Source organism: Hylobates moloch, unplaced genomic scaffold (genome assembly GCF_009828535.3).
Source record: "Hylobates moloch isolate HMO894 unplaced genomic scaffold, HMol_V3 SCAFFOLD_13, whole genome shotgun sequence".
NCBI classification, from domain to species: Eukaryota; Metazoa; Chordata; class Mammalia; order Primates; family Hylobatidae; genus Hylobates; species Hylobates moloch.
The window spans coordinates 87,020,207-87,036,732 of record NW_026652288.1 but is presented as its reverse complement, the minus strand read 5'-3'; the positions used below and the strand labels follow the sequence as shown (position 1 = coordinate 87,036,732).

The 16,526-nt window shown below is 42.5% G+C and overlaps 1 pseudogene; it reads left to right on the top strand.

Moving 5' to 3' along the window:
- The first annotated feature begins 404 nt into the window (after positions 1-404).
- LOC116480108 (argininosuccinate synthase-like) overlaps positions 405-16,526 on the top strand; it is a 60,836-nt pseudogene continuing 44,714 nt past the window's right edge.

Genomic DNA, 16,526 nt, shown 5'->3' with positions numbered 1-16,526 from the left:
ACCCCACCTCCAAATATCATCACGTTAGGGATTAGGGCTTCAACACAGGAATCTGGTGGGGACACAAACGTTCATTCCATGGCAGTATCCTTCAGGTTTCAGTTCAGTGGTCAACCCCCTAGAGAGGTCTTCCATGACCACTACATGTTACATTCTATCACACCACTCAGTTTATGGCCAGCACACACTCACCATGATCTGTATAATCAGTTATTTTATTTATTTGTTTATTTCTGTCTTCTCTGTCTTCCCATTGGAACATAATCTCCAGGAACGCAGATATCGTATCAGGCTTGCTCATTGTTCATTAATGAGTTCATTGACTAGAGTCTATTTCATAATAGGTACACAGTAAGTCTTTTTTGATTAATCAGTGCAGATAGTAGCGAAAGGTCAGTACAGACATGCCTAAGTTAACTCCTCAAGAAAAAGTGGAAGTTCACCAGGTGAATGAGGAGAAAGGCATCTCAGAAAGGCACAAGGGTACGTGTTCAGGGAAGTCTCTCTTGACCCCCCTGTCCCTCCAACCACTGCCTCATTACTCTGCTCCCTCTATAGCTAAGCAATGCTCTGAAGGGTTATCTAGGCTCACTGTGTTCATTCCTCTTCTCCCTTTTTCTTCTATTTGTTGCCAATCAGGCATTTTCCCCCAACCACTCGGCCACAACTGCTTTTCTTAAGGTTAATAATAACCTCTGGCTAGGCACAGTGGGTCACACCTGTAATCCCAGCACTTTGGGAGGCCAAAGTAGGTGACTCACTTGAGGTCGCTGAGACAGGAGAATCACTTCAACCTGGGAGTCAGAGGTTGCAGTGAGCCAAGATCAAGCCATTGCACTTCAGTCTGGGCAACAGAGCAAGACCCCATCTCAATAAATAAATAAATAAATAACCTCCATACTTCTAAGTCCAGTGGTCAGTTTTTAGGGTCATCCTAGTTAACTTCTCTGCAGCATCTGATATAGTTAATTACAGGTTCCCTCTGGAAACACTTTCTTCACTTGGTATCTGGGTTGCTACTCTATTGATCTTTCTCCTCCCTCACTGACAGCACCTTCTCAATCTCCTTGCTAATTCCTTTGCGATACCCATCTTCCGTCATCTGAATATTGGAACACTCCACATTCAAACCCTATCGCTGTAATGTTAAAACAGATCCCTAACCTGACTGCCTCTTACACCTCCACTGCTGTTACCCTGGTCTAAACCATAATCTTCTCTCCTGGTTATTGCAACAGCTTCCCAACTGATCTTCCCACCTTTACCCTTCAGTGTGTCCACAACACAGCAGCCACAGGGGTCCTTTGAGAACAGAAGATGGGCCATGTTACTCTGCTGCACAAAACAGTCCAGTTGCTGTTTGATGGAGTCAAAGCCAAAGTTCTGACGTGGCATTCAAGGTCCTACTATATCGGGTCCCGCTGCCCAGCGTCCACCCCCTCCCAATCGCCTTCCATCCACTTGCTTTCTCCTCACTGCATTTCAGCACACAGCCTTTTTGCTGTTTCTTTTTTTTTTTTTTTTTTTTTTTGAGACAGAGTCTCGCTCTGTCACCCAGGCTGGAGTGCAATGGTGCGATCTCAGCTCACTGCAGGCTCCGCCCCCCAGGGTTCACGCCATTCTCCTGCCTCAGCCTCCCGAGTAGCTGGGACCACAGGCGCCCGCCACCTCGCCGGGCTAATTTTTTGTATTTTTAGTAGAGACGGGGTTTCACTGTGTTAGCCAGGATGGTCTCGATCTCCTGACCTCGTGATCCGCCCGCCTCGGCCTCCCAAAGTGCTGGGATTACAGACGTGAGCCACCGCGCCCGGCCTTTTGCTGTTTCTTAAACACAGTAGCCACTTCCTGTCTCGAGACCTTCCAGACATGCATTGCTTCTGCTTGGAAAACTGTTCCTCAAAATGTGCGTATAGCTTGCTCCCTTTATCAGCTAGCTGTTGTTACAATAATGCTACATAACTGAAACATCCCCTCACCTTCTCAGAGAGGGCTGTCTATATAAAATGCAGCCCCCCATTCCCACTCCCAGCATAACTAAAGCTCCCTATCTCACTTGGGTTTTCTTGTAGTTCTCATCACTTTCTAATATGCTACATAATGTTCATCATTCATTTTCCCCTACATCATAGCCTCCGTTTTATTTACTGACATGTCCCCAGCTCTTAAAAACAGTGCCCGATACTCCTTAGTTGGCATGCATTAATTATTTGCTGAATAAATATCAAATCTCAGAATGACAGTTTACAGCCCAGAGCCTAGAATTTTGCTATGGAAGAGCGGTCAATAATCACAGCAGAGATGGAACTAAAGAAATAAGAGGCCGTCGTTTGCCAAAGACCTTGTATGTTATGGATACTAAGGTGTTTGGGTTTTACCCTACAGGGAATGGAAAAGCAATGAATCTTTTAAGCAGTGAACTGTCATGATGGTGAATGTGCCTAAAATGGCTCTGGAAACATCGTGGAATAGAATAGGGTACAGCCTGGTGGCTCAGAGCCCATGTGGCTGGCTGTGGGCAGTTGGACTGATGAGCAGGAAGCTTTATTTGAGTTTCTGAATTCAAGCTGTGTGAGCAGTTGCTAACTTTGCTCATTGGCCTACCTGACAAGGGCTCCCAGAGTGTGCCAGAAAGAAAATATGAAACTCCAACGTTGGGAAGGAAGCCCTCTTAGCCAGACTTCTTTCAACTGAGCCTCAGACTACTGGTATCGCCTGAGTGTGTATTGTTAAGAATAACAATCACTTACCCTTATATAGCCCAAAAGAGCTTAAAACGGATTTTCCCAATCATTTCATCTAAGACTCAGAGATCCAAAGTACTCTAGCCGGTATGTTTAAGTATCTAGCCACTTCACTGGTTAAGAAAGGAAAGAACACTTATGTCCTGAAATACACTAGAACAATTTCTGGTGAATTGCTACGAATATAGTTAAAATACACTGGGGCCTACCTTTATGCTTCTGACAAACACTGTGTTGGACCTTAAATTTTCAGAGATCAAAGGTTAGTGTTATGTTCAACCTGTTCCCGTGAGTTCTTTACAATCCATCAAAAGACTCTGCTCTCCCCAGTTTAGTCACTTAAGTAGGTGAACAGGGACACACATAAAGGCACTAACAGGTAAAGTAGGTGCTTTCCCCAGTTACTTCTACATACAGTAAGAGATTATACTTTACTTCCCCCAACCACTGAGAAAGCATTCAGGCTTATAAGTATATTTATAGGGCTACCAGGAGTTCCCCGTTAGTCCCCCAAACCTTTTACATACCCCTGAAAAGGTTTGTTTCTACAAAAATAGTCTTTAATGCACACCCATGCCCTTCTTTCTTGGCAGAAACCCAATTTAGTCATGCCTGTATTTGAATGTTACAGCCCAAGCAATTCATTTTATATAGATACACAGACTTTCACATCTGTAAGAGGCTTTAGATACTATCTAATGTATCTAACCTGTTCATTTTCCTTATAAGAAAACTAAGGCTCAACAAGCAAAGGGTGGGAACAGGGAAAGAAAACTGATGCCTACAAAGCTACTACCCTGATCCAGGCCTGGGGCAGGCAGAGCTCCATACATGACTGCCTTTGTTCCTCCCTGGGACAAAAAATCTTTGGCATAGATGTATTAGTCAGGGTTTTGTAGAGAAACAGAACCTATAGGATATATATACAAGATTTACTTTAAGAAATTGTCTCACACAATTATGGAGGCTTGGCAAGTCCACAATCTACAGGGTGGCCATTAGGCTGGAGACCCAGGAAAGCACTAATATTGCAGATCAAGTCCAAAGGCCATCTGCTATCAGAATTCCTTCCTGCTTGGGGAGAGCTATTCAGGCCATCATCTGATTGAATGAGGCTCACCCACATCATAGAGAGCAATCTGCTTTACTCAAAATCCACCAATTTAAATGTTAATGTCATCGAAAAACACACTCACAGAAACATCCAGAATAATGTCTGACCAAATCTGAGTACCATTGACCAAGTTGAGACATAAAATTTATCATCACAGTAGATAATATAATTTTGCAAATGTAATTTTAAAACTGGGCCTCAGAAAGTCTCAATGACCTAGCCAAGGCCACCGGATGATTAGCTGAGACTAGAACTCAGGAGTTTTAAGTCCCTGAAGATCCTCTTTCTACTAAATTATGTTTTGTTCTCAAATGAAAATAACATTTTTGAGTACTTAATATCTTAACATTTGCCAGGCTCTGTGTTAAGTATATATAAGTTCCCATTTAATAGAGCACCATCCTATAGAAAAAGAAATGGAATCTTAGAAAGGTTGAATAACAAGCCCAAAGTAGCAAACAAGGGCTGTAATTTGAATCTAGGTCTATGTGGTTCTAATACTTCCTGCCATCTGGCAGTTTTTAATGATATATTTCCTGCTACTTTTTTTTCTTTTCTTTTTTTTTTTTTTTTTGAGACAGGGTCTCACTCTGTTGCCCGTACTAGGTAGAGTGCAGTGGCATAATCATGGCTCACTGCACCTTCGACCTTCCAGGCTCAAAGGATCCTCCCATCTCAGCCTCCCAAGTAGCTGGGACTGCAGACGTGAACCACCATGCCCGGCCTACCACTCTTGTTTCTCTAAGTTTGGCAGGATGTAATTTCTTTCCAAATTTTTTTTCAATGACCTAGAGTCTTCCTCAACTAAGAACATTCCTTCAGTTCAAAGTGAGTTGCAAATATCAGATGTGCATACAAGATGAGGAAACTGATTGTAAAGAAATATATACACTCTTCCACGTCAATATGAGTATTGTCTCAAATAAAAAAGCTACCCCAGGCAACAATACACTCATTCCATTACTCAAAACTTTTCTATGGCTCCTCTTTTGTTTGTTTGTTTGTTTGTTTTTTGAGACGGAGTCTCGCTCTATCGCCCAGGCTGGAGTGCAGTGGCGCAATCTCGGCTCACTGCAAGCTCCGCCTCCCGGGTTCATGCCATTCTCCTGCCTCAGCCTCTCCGAGTAGCTGGGACTACAGGCGCCCGCCACCACGCCCGGCTAATTTTTTGTATTTTTAGTAGAGACGGGGTTTCACCGTGGTCTCGATCTCCCGACCTCGTGATCCGCCCGCCTCGGCCTCCCAAAGTGCTGGGATTACAAGCGTGAGCCACCGCGCCCGGCCGGCTCCTCTTTTGAAATTGCCTTCAGGGTCTATATCCTTTGCTTTCCAGAAGTAGTTTTAATGTTAGCAAATGTTCATTCTTTGATTTCATTTTTGGGAAACAGCCCAAAATCATCTGGTGCCAAATGTGGTAAAGGAGGCACATGATCAAGCTAATACAGATTAGATCGAGTTTTAAAATGAGGTGTGACTATGGAAGAATGAGTTATTTTCTTTATGTAGCTGGAAAAGTGGCTTCAAAGATAAACCAGTCTCATTCTGAGCAATAATAACAAAGTTGGAATAAATGTTTAAGTTGGAGAGGTTGCTTTTCAAGTGACTACACAGAACAGATGATAATCTATCTGGTTTATCCTATTACTTTATGTTCACTTGAAATGATAAAGTTGTTTTAAAAATAACATTTTTAGGCCGGGCGCGGTGGCTCACGCCTGTAATCCCAGCACTTTGGGAGGCCGAGGCAGGTGGATCACGAGGTCAGGAGATCGAGACCATCCTGGCTAACATGGTGAAAACCCGTCTCTACTAAAAATACAAAAATTAGCCAGGCGTGGTGGTGGGCGCCTGTAGTCCCAGCTACTCAGGAGGCTGAGGAAGGAGAATGGCGTGAACCCAGGAGGCGGAGCTTGCAGTGAGCCGAGATCACGCCACTGCACTCCAGCCTGGGTGACAGCGAGACTCCATCTCAATAAAATAAATAAATAAATAAATAAAATAACATTTTTAGAAATGTTTTGGAATGAGATACTCGTACATACTCTCGCTGGCTGGCTTTGGCCAGATGAAGACCTAGACAACAATGTGAGGGTTTATAATATCTTTGCAGTTGCAATTCAGAGAAGATGATTGAGAATTTTCCTTTTTTTTTTTCTTTTTTGAATCCTAATAATGCAAAGAGTTAATCAGACAAAGGGTTTTTCTTGGAAGTTAAGTATCCTCTACTTTTTCGCTAAGCACAAACAAAGGGCATGGGAGAACAGATCTCTCCCCAAAAAGAAATTAGAGAACTGCTGGTCTTTGAAAGTTTATAAAAGAGTGTCTTCCTGCTCCACAGCTGTCTTTCTTAATGTCCCCTCATAATACCCCTGTAATCCATACATGGAAATCCCCTTGGATTCCACACATAATTAACACTTGGCAGAAATAAGCAGTGTGAGCCTGAGGCTCTCTTCAATTACATTTAAGAAATTCAGATTTCCATGGGAGTGGTTAGGAGAGGGAGAATTTAGACCCCACCACTCTCGCAATATTCCCAGTTGCATGAATTTATAAAAATGTCTTCAGCCAGTCCAAAGGTCTTTATTGAGCATCTGCTATGTGCAGGGCATTGTGTATGTGTTGAGGGAGCCACAAAGTGATGTCGGCCAAAATTCCAACTCTTGTACATTTTCACCGAGGTCACTCCAGGTTCTAAATTTGTGAAAAGGGGAAGAAATGACTGACAAGTTGGAAGGGACAAAAAAGGCTTAACAGAGAGGTGGGAGATGAGCTGTACTGAAGCCTGGTTAAGATACAGAGGGCTAAAGTTGGGGGAGGGCATCTTAGGCCAGAAGAATAACAAGACACCAGCGGTGGAAATGGAAAACATGTAGTGAAGATAGCGCATGGAGCCTGAACGGGGAAGTCTTGCATGACAGGGTAAGGACAGAACTTTGGGAAGCTGCAGAAGCCTGTTTGATATTCAGCATACATTTAGGGAGTTCACTGCTTAGTTTTCAGCACTGTTTTGGCTGACCATGGCAATTTAAGAAGTCTGTTTTTTTTTTTTATTGTATGTATTTAAGGTATATTGCATGACGTTTTGATATACTTAAATAGTGAAATGGGTACTATAGTTAAGAAAATTAACAAATCCACTCTCTTGTGTAATTTCCCTTTTGTTGTTGTTCTTGTTTGTTTTGTTTTGTTTTGAGACGGAGTCTTGCTCAGCCGCCCAGGCTGGAGTGCAGTGGCATTGATCTCAGCTCACTGCAGCCTCTGCCTCCTGGGTTCAAGTGATTCTCCTGCCTCAGCATCCCAGTAGCTGGGACTACAGGTGCCTGCCACCACGCCTGGCTAATATTTATATTTTTAGTAGAGACGGTGTTTCACCATGTTGGCCAAGCTGGTCTTGAACTCCTGACCTCAAATGATCCACCCACCTCAGCCTCCCAAAGTTCTGGGATTACAGGCATGAGCCACCACGCCTGGCCTTGTTCTTGTTGTTACAAGGGCACCAAAATCTACTCCCTTAGCAAATTTCCACTACACAGTGCAATATTATTACTATAGTCCTCCTGTTGTACCTTAGATGTCTAGACTCACTCATCCTATGTAACTGCAACTTTGTACCCTTTGACTCTACATCTCCCCATTTCCTACCTCCTCCCTTGCCCTCTTTCCCCCTAGCCCACCCTGGCAACCACTATTTTCTCCTTTATGTCATTGACTTTTTTTTTTTTTTAAGATTCCACATACAAGTGAGATGGAGTATTTTTCCTTCTCTTTCTGGCTTATTTCACTTAGTGTAATGTCCTCTAGGCTCATCCATGTTGCCTTTTGATTGTTCAGTTTTCTCACTGAAGTAAAGACAAGGTCATCAGTTGAGAATATAGATGGGGGAGTAAGTGTGGTGGTTGTCTAATTTGATTTTGAGTGGACAATACCTGTGTATGGTATACAATCCAAATGGTGAAGAAGGACAAAGGGACAAATCTCTCTTCTGCCCCTGTCCACCAGCTACCTACATCCCCTTCCTGAGAACAACTAAGACTCCACTATCAAGAAGGTCTCTTCAAGCAAAGTGCCTAGGATGCACAATTTAAGGAGGCAGGTCTCAGGTGCTAACTCTCTGCTGGCATGACCCTGAGAGTGAGGGCCTCCTTAAATTCTGCACCACTCCCCACCTCCCTCAACTCTGTAGTACTGGCACTGTTAAAGAGGTAACCCTGGAACCGTGCCTGGATCATACAGAGGCTCAAAAAGTGTTTTTTGGTCCCGTCTGCCTCATAGGTATCTTTTGAGATGTACATAAGAAAAAAAAATAGTTAAATGTGCTGCTGCAGTGCTATATAAACATGAGCTGATGCTAAATCACTATTGTAGTTATTCATTGCATTGCTGTTATTAGCAAAGATATGTGTGTGTATACAATAGATATTATGGTTGTTCGAAGAATTTAACTGAAATAATGTATATCGCCATGTTGAAAGTAGCCTTTTAGGATTGAATTTTTTCCTAAATACAAAGTATAAACTTTGTTAAACAAACAAACAAACAAAAGACAATGACCTCTGAGTGGAAGACTGACATGAAGCAAGCATTGAGTTAACTGAGAAGAATCCGAAGAATCATTGAGGCACCTAGGCTTTCATCCTAGTCTGTCAGCTGAATTTTTACCCAGAATAGCAACTAAGAAAGTACTTAAATCTGCTCTTGTCTTCATCTTCACAGAATTTTACTTTTTCACGCGTGGCTGTCATCTTTATTCTGCTTCTTTGTAACATTAAAAATATTTTGCTGGAGCACTTTACCCAACACCTGTTATTGCCTTAGGTCAACACCTGAACTTACCTTAGATCAATTCCTCCTAGGGTACCTGGATCCTGGCCATTTCTGGGCATGTCCCCTTGTGTGAGCTGTGTGCAAGGAGCCCCAGAGTCCTAGAATCCTATGGGTGTAGACTGGTCTCCTTAGACCCAGCCCCACAAAAGAGAACATAAAGCTAGAGAAATAAGCAGGTAGATCCCAGACCATGCCTACTCTGCTCAATAAATAGCAAAATAAAATAATAATAATAAATAATAATAATAATGATTTATTTGAACATTGTAGATTTACTACCTCTTCTTTGCCAGTGTTTCATGAAATTTCCAGAGTAGAATACATGGCTTAAATAATATATTTCCTCCTCATTTATCAGACTTCTTGCACTCAGCATTGTTAATTATATTGTGGAGGGTGAGGAGCATGAAGTGTGGTGATATATTATGATCCAAATACCACACTAAATAAACATCTGGAAATGGATCATTTATAACACAACTGTTATAGGTTAGTGAGTGTATTTTAGGGTAAGCCGGGGAATACATATATAGCTTACAAAAAAATACGCTTAAAATCATAAACAAATGACCTACTTGTAGTTTTGTCCTCGTTTTCAGTAATAAGCCCTTTTCATGTGAATCCACAGTTGTCACTTACAAAGAAATGCTCTAAAGCTGAACTCCTTTTTATTAGCATTATAATTTTAGACTGACTCCTGAGCTCCAAACCACTTAGAAACTTTTTACCAGCTCTGAAATAGATAGCAGGGTAATACTCATTTAATTCCTTTGCACAGGAATCTGATGGCTGAATATGCTTCAGAGATTCTTTTAGGGCTAGCAGGGGAATGAAATCAATCATAGTGCATAAATTACAAGAAAAGTGCTGTTGGTGTCAATTACCTAAGCTCTATGAATGTAAGTCTTCTAATTTCCTGTTAAATCAGTAATGTTACCAATCTTACTCTATTATTTTTAAATAGGACTGTAACTGCATTTGCTAGGAGTTGAATGAGGGCAGACAAATGTGAATAGTTAATGAGTTTCAGCAACTAATAGCAAGTTGAAGGTGTCAATAACAGGGATATTATAACATGACTCTCAAAGCTCCACCCTGGTGTCTACAAAAGAAGGTTTAATTCTTTTTTTTTTTTTTTTTTTAATTTGTGCCCCTATACCCTCCCTAAATCAATGTAGTACACAGCAAATGCCAGGTGAATGTAGGTGTTCCTATTGCCATAGTGAGTTCCTACCTTCCCCCAAAGATAATGGCCGAGTTGGTACAGGAAGTCTTGGCTGCACTTTCCCTAGTAATCTACCCACCCCCACTGCTAGCGGCTGCATTTCACTGACTCATAGTTTCCAAGTATGATCAGCATGCTAACAGGAAAGATACAGTCACTGGGCAAAGCAGCAGCCCTGGAGCGCTGGCCAAGGCCTATCCAATAACTGCCACCATTGATGGCAAAAAGGAAATAAGGAACACAACAACAATGACACAAAAACCTAGAGTACAGGAACATTTTAAGAATCAAACCCCTGCTGTTTTGTCGTTTCCTCAGCACACCCAGTGCTTCCCAGTACACAATAAACTGGACTGGGGAGTGGGGTTTTATTTACCATATGGCTATCAGTTCACGTCCTATTCTCTAAAAATAATAAAATTGGTCAATGGCGTTTCACACTGAATAATATTACAGGAATCAAACTGGCTGGAAGCCAAAGTTACGCTGAGGTTTGGCTAGGCCTGAATTTGTGTCCAGGGGTATCAAATACCGTATGATCAGGTTAGGTTTTGCAGTGCCTTGCAGACTTCCTCCTGTTAGGAAACATTCTCACAAATGGCACATAGACTACCCTATTCAGCCAGTACTTGAACAGGAAACCATTTCGCCCTTCTGCTTTCCTTGGTAAAGCCTTATCTTTGAGTCAAAGAAATGTAACTTTCTAAATCGCCTCCATTCTTTTTTAGTTTGCAATCTTTTGTTTGTCAGCATCTTGCAAATTTGCAGGTATCAACAGTTCCCTAACCCCATTCTCAAGTGCCCTATTATCCTCAATTTCACTCTCAGAATACTTGATGAATAAAGAAGAATCCTATGACAAAGGATAACTATTATTAAGTCAATTGTCAGCCCATCAGATGAACCAAATAGCTAAATTCTAAATAGATTTAAATAACCGGTGAAGAGCTCAAGCAAAGTCAGGTCTTAATGTTATATTTAGTCACTTGGCCAGTTCTCTAATTGCCTAATAGGCATTCTCAGAAGAGAAGTTTGCTTTAGCACTATGAGATTTAAATGTAAAACAGAATAAATAAATAGATACATGGAATGGAACAGAATAGAATGGGAAGAAAGCAGCCCACGTCAACTCTAATACAACTTGTCACTATGGGAACATTTGTTAGAACTGAAGAAGATTAAGGCCAAGGAAACTGGCAGATCTCCCAGTACAGATTTCCTAGGCTAAGAAAAGGCCACAGCAGCCGGGCGTGGTGGCTCATGCCTGTAATCCCAGCACTTTGGGAGGCCGAGGCAGGCGGATCATGAGGTCAGGAGATCGAGACCATCCTGGCTAACACGGTGAAACCCTGTCTCTACTGAAAATACAAAAAAATTAGCCGGGCGTGGCGGCAGGCGTCTGTAGTCCCAGCTACTTGGGAGGCTGAGGCAGGAGAATGGCATGAACCCGGGAGGCGGAGCTTGCAGTGAGCAGAGATAGTGCCACTGCACTCCAGCCTGGGCGACAGGGCAAGACTCTCTCAAAAAAAAAAAAAAAAAAGAAAGAAAGAAAGAAAAGAAAAGAAAAGAAACAAGAAAAGGCCACAGCGATCCTATATGTGGCCCCAGTCTGTCTTGAATCATGAGTAAGGACACTGTCGTAAATTAGGCTGAAATATTTAGAATCATGACACTCATTTGACTGTATGAGGATTAGAGGGAAACTTAGAGGAACAAACTCAATTTGCACACATGGAATCTGAATCACAGTGAGATCCAGGGGCTGTAGAAGTCGCAGAACTCATTAATAATGGACTAGAGTCAGGATCCCCTAGTCTGTAACCCCTGGAATGTTCCACTGCCAGTCTAGCCATATCTGGTTTAGCTTACAGATTATAAGGTACTTAAATGCTGATTAGTTATCTATTTTCAACCTCTGTGACTGTAAATGAGATTAGAAAGTTTGTATGATGGGAAATTCAATGGCGCATCATGTGATACTGAGAGAAGAAATGTACTTTTGATAAAATCCTTTCCGACACAAATAACTCTGCAAAGGTACTGAAGAGCGCCGGGTCTGTACACATTGTGATGTTATTATTAGCCAAGACTCTAGCTATGTTTATATATCCAGTTAGGTGCAAGGGAAAAAAAAAAAAAACCCTCTAAATTCCTCAAGAAAGATTTACGTAATGCATAGTCTTTCACTCAGAAATTGAATTATTTCTTGTTTTAATACAAAACTGTCTATTTTTATGAAATCATTTCAGAAACATGCCTTATCAGGGAATGTTGTAAGATTTTCCAACGTCAAAAAAAAAAATACTCTGGCAGAATCATCATGGGCATTTTGAGTGGAAAAGAAAAACTTCATATACTCAAAAGCACTGTACTTACCATCAGGAATTATTGTTGTTGTTGTCACTGCTATTATCCTCTTTTTCCAGAAGGATCCTATGAAAGTTATTCAAAAATTTTGGGTGGAGTGAACAGGTCTCAGGTCATAGTAGCCTAGTTCAAAGTCTGAAGGTTGTGTGAGCTGTTGCTTGAATTTAAAAAGAGAGGAAAGGGAAAGGGTGAGGTGGACAGGAGGAGAGCCTGGTTACTGTGAACTGCTTCACTGCCAGAAACTCAGCCACCTTTGCCCAGGCACAGCTTGTTCTGTTGTGGGCCTTCCCCACCATCAGCCAGAAATATGAAGATACATCTGTAAAGAATGATGACCTGGGCCGGGCGCGGTGGCTCACGCTTGTAATCCCAGCACTTTGGGAGGCCGAGGCGGGCGGATCACGAGGTCAGGAGATCGAGACCACGGTGAAACCCCGTCTCTACTAAAAATACAAAAAATTAGCCGGGCGTGGTGGCGGGCGCCTGTAGTCCCAGCTACTCGGAGAGGCTGAGGCAGGAGAATGGCGTGAACCCGGGAGGCGGAGCTTGCAGTGAGCCGAGATTGCGCCACTGCACTCCAGCCTGGGCAACAGAGCGAGACTCCGTCTCAAAAAAAAAAAAAAAAAAAAAAAAAGAATGATGACCTTTACTAGCCAATATTTATCATGTGCTTGCCACATCCCAAATCCTGGGCTGCACACTCTGCATAGGGTACCAACTTTTCCCCTCCAGCAACTCTTACAGTCGGTCCTATTATTATCCCCATCTTATAGATGGGGCGTCTGAGGCTTAGAGAGGTGAGGTAACTTGCCCAGGGCACATGGATAGCAGATTTAAAGGTAATGCCCAGGTGGTCCAATCTGCTTACTAAACAGTCCCCTAGAGACTAGTGGAAGTCAAAGGATATGGCCTTGAAAAAGTAGTGATTTGGATTGTTGTTTTCTCAGTGTAAGGAAAGGTGATTAGATTATGTAACCATCTGCTTCATTGATGGGACTTGCAGTTTGAAAGTTTAATTCTATTATTTAGTATAATGCTGGCTGCTGAAACAAATCTCCAAACCCCAATGAATACAATACAAGCTTATTTTTCGGCGGGGCATGGTGGCTCACACCTGTAATCCCAGCACTTTGGGAGGTCGAAGCGGGTAGATCACGGGGTCAGGAGTTCGAGACCAGCCTGGCCAACAGAGTGAAACCCCATCTCTACTAAAAATACAAAAATTATCCAGGCGTGGTGGCACGCGCCTGTAGTCCCAGCTACAGGAGGCTGAGGCAGGAGAATCACTTGAACCTGGAGGCAAAGGTTGTGGTGAGGTGAGATCACGCCACTGCACTCCAGCCTGGGCAACAGAGTGAGACTCCATCTCAAAACAAACAAACAAAAAAAGTTTATTTCTCACTCATATCACACTCCTGCGTAGATCAGCAACTCTGCTCTTCACAGTCATTCAGTAACCCAGGGTCCTTCCATCTTATAGCTCTGCCCTCCTCTAGATCCATGGAGTCCTCTGAGTTCAGAGGTTGGACAGGAAAAGAGAGTGAGAAAGGCACATGGGGGTTTTACAGGCAAGGCCTGTTCATATTCCACTGGCCCAATTTCAGTCACATGATCACACCCAACTACTGGGAAATGCAATCTAGCCGTGGCCTCAAAAGAAGCAGAGAACATGGACACTGGGGAGAATTTGCAGCCTTTGTCTCAGAAAGCAGTATCTTCCTTGAACCCTTTATTTAATTCCTTATTTCTCTGCTGCCCAGCAATTATTTTTTCAAATGGTTTTAAGGAATAGCATCTACAGAAGATTTCTTGAAGTATGTACAATTCACTTATTTCCAAATAGTCCAGTGTGTATGTGGGCCCATTGTTTTTCTCCCACGCTCAATATCCTGGAAACACCTTTTCTGATTTGCATTCGTTGTTTGTGCCTTTGACTTGCACTGAGGAATATGAGACACAGCCATATGAAATTCACTGTGATCTCTACTAAAAGGATTTTATCAAGGAAGAAACTTCTCCCAGGTTTTAGTACGAGTATGAGTACAAACTATGTTTCTCTTGAATTGGTTTTTTTTTTAAATCTGACAAACATTCTGAATCTTATAATAGATCACATTTTTCCCTTTGCTGAGGCCACTAAGAAACTCTGAGCCAAATTTTACATTCTTCACCAAACACAGAACGAGAGCTTTATAATATTTATTTCTGTGTATCAGTTTTACCTATCTGTATTATTTTTCTATCAAAAACAAAACAATTTTGCCCTCATCCTAATTGTTTCTAATGTTATTTTATATTTTTGTATTTTGTATATAGAGAGAGAACCTCAAAAACCACTGAGCTACAAGATGGATAAAAATAAATAATCTCATAGTGGTTACTAGAGGTGGGAGAGGGTGGGGGAGGGGTAGCCAAAGGTTGGTCAAGGAATGCAAAAGTATAGTTAGATAGGAGGAATAAGTTCTAGTGTTCATACAGCACTAGAGAGTGACTATAGCTAACAACAATTCATGGCATATTTTCAGGCCAGGCACGGTGGCTCATGCCTGTAATCCCAGCACTTGGGGAGGCCGAGGCGGGCGGATCACGAGGTCAGGAGTTTGAGACCAGCCTGTCCAACATGGCAAAACCCCGTCTTTACTAAAAATATAAAAATTAGCCAGGCATGATGGCACGTGCCTGTAGTTTCAGCTACTTGGGAGGCTGAGGCAGGAAAATCGCTTGAACCCAGGAGGCGGAGGTTGTAGTGAGCCAAAATTGTGCCACTGCACTTCAGCCTGGGCAACAGAGTGAGACTCCTTCTCAAAAAAAAAAAAAAAATTATGGCATATTTTCAAATAGCTAGAAGATCAGATTTTTAATGTTCCCAACACAAAGAAATGATAAATGTTTGAGGTAATGGTTATGCTAGTTACCCTGATTTGATCATTATACATTGTATCCACGTATCCAAATATCATGCAGTACCCCATAAATATGTACAATTATTGTGTGTCAGTTAAAAATAATAATGAAAGCAAAAAATAAAAATTAATTAACACAAAATAAATAATCTCATGCACTATGGGGTAGCACACATGAATTTGATCGTATTTGTAATTTGGAATCTATGCCAGATGCCATCTCAGTTATGAGGGTTATTCAGAAAGACAAATGGGATAGATACTCCCCAGCTGTCATGCTGCCTTAGTGCACAGGAAACCCTGTGAGCAGCTGACCCTCCAAGCTGATCTCAGGCCAGTGGTATTCTTGGTGTTCCTGTCCCAGTATCTTAAAGGTGAAAAGTGCTGGGTGTAGCATGTGTGACAAAACAGCTCTCTGAGTTAGGGCCTTTGCTTAATGAGGAGCTGTGAATACAGAGAACCTATGGGAATACTTTAGGAATTAACCATTTGCTCATATGGCAGATCTACTACAGCTAACTACCTGAGTGACCTTGAGCAAGGTACTTAACCTCTCTGGGCCTCTCATGTCCTTATATGTAAAATAAAGACAGTGGGCCATTGGGCTAGATAATCTCTAAAACCTCTTCCAGCACAATAAATCTGTGATACATTCCTTTTTTTTTTTTGAGACGGAGTCTCGCTCTGTCGCCCAGGCTGGAGTGCAGTGGCACAATCTCGGCTCACTGCAAGCTCCGCCTCCCGGGTTCACGCCATTCCCCTACCTCAGCCTCTCCAAGTAGCTGGGACTACAGGTGCCCGCCACCATGCCCGGCTAATTTTTTGTATTTTTTAGTAGAGACGGGATTTCACCGTGGTCTCGGTCTCCTGACCTCGTGATCTGCCCGCCTCGGCCTCCCAAAGTGCTGGGATTACAAGCGTGAGCCACCGTGCCCGGCCACACATTCTTTATACAAATTAAAATATAATTTTTAAAATTTCCCCCAAGTCGCCAGGCGTGGTGGCTCACGCTTGTAATCCCAGCACACGAGACCACCGTGAAACCCTCTCTACTAAAAACAAAAAATTACGGGGTGGTGGGGCCCTGTATCCCACTTAAGAGGTACCCAGGAGGCAGAGGTTGCTGTGAACTGAGATCGCACCACTGCACTCCAGCCTGGGCGACAGAGCGAGACTCTGTCTCAAAAAAAATAAAATAAAATAAAATAATGACTATGGGCCAGGAGCAGTGGCTCACGCCTGTAGTCTCAGCACTTTGAGAGGCTGAGGCAGGTGGATCACCTGAGGTCAGGAGTTCAAGACCAGCCTGACCAACATGGAGAAACCCCGTCTCTACTAAAAATACAAAA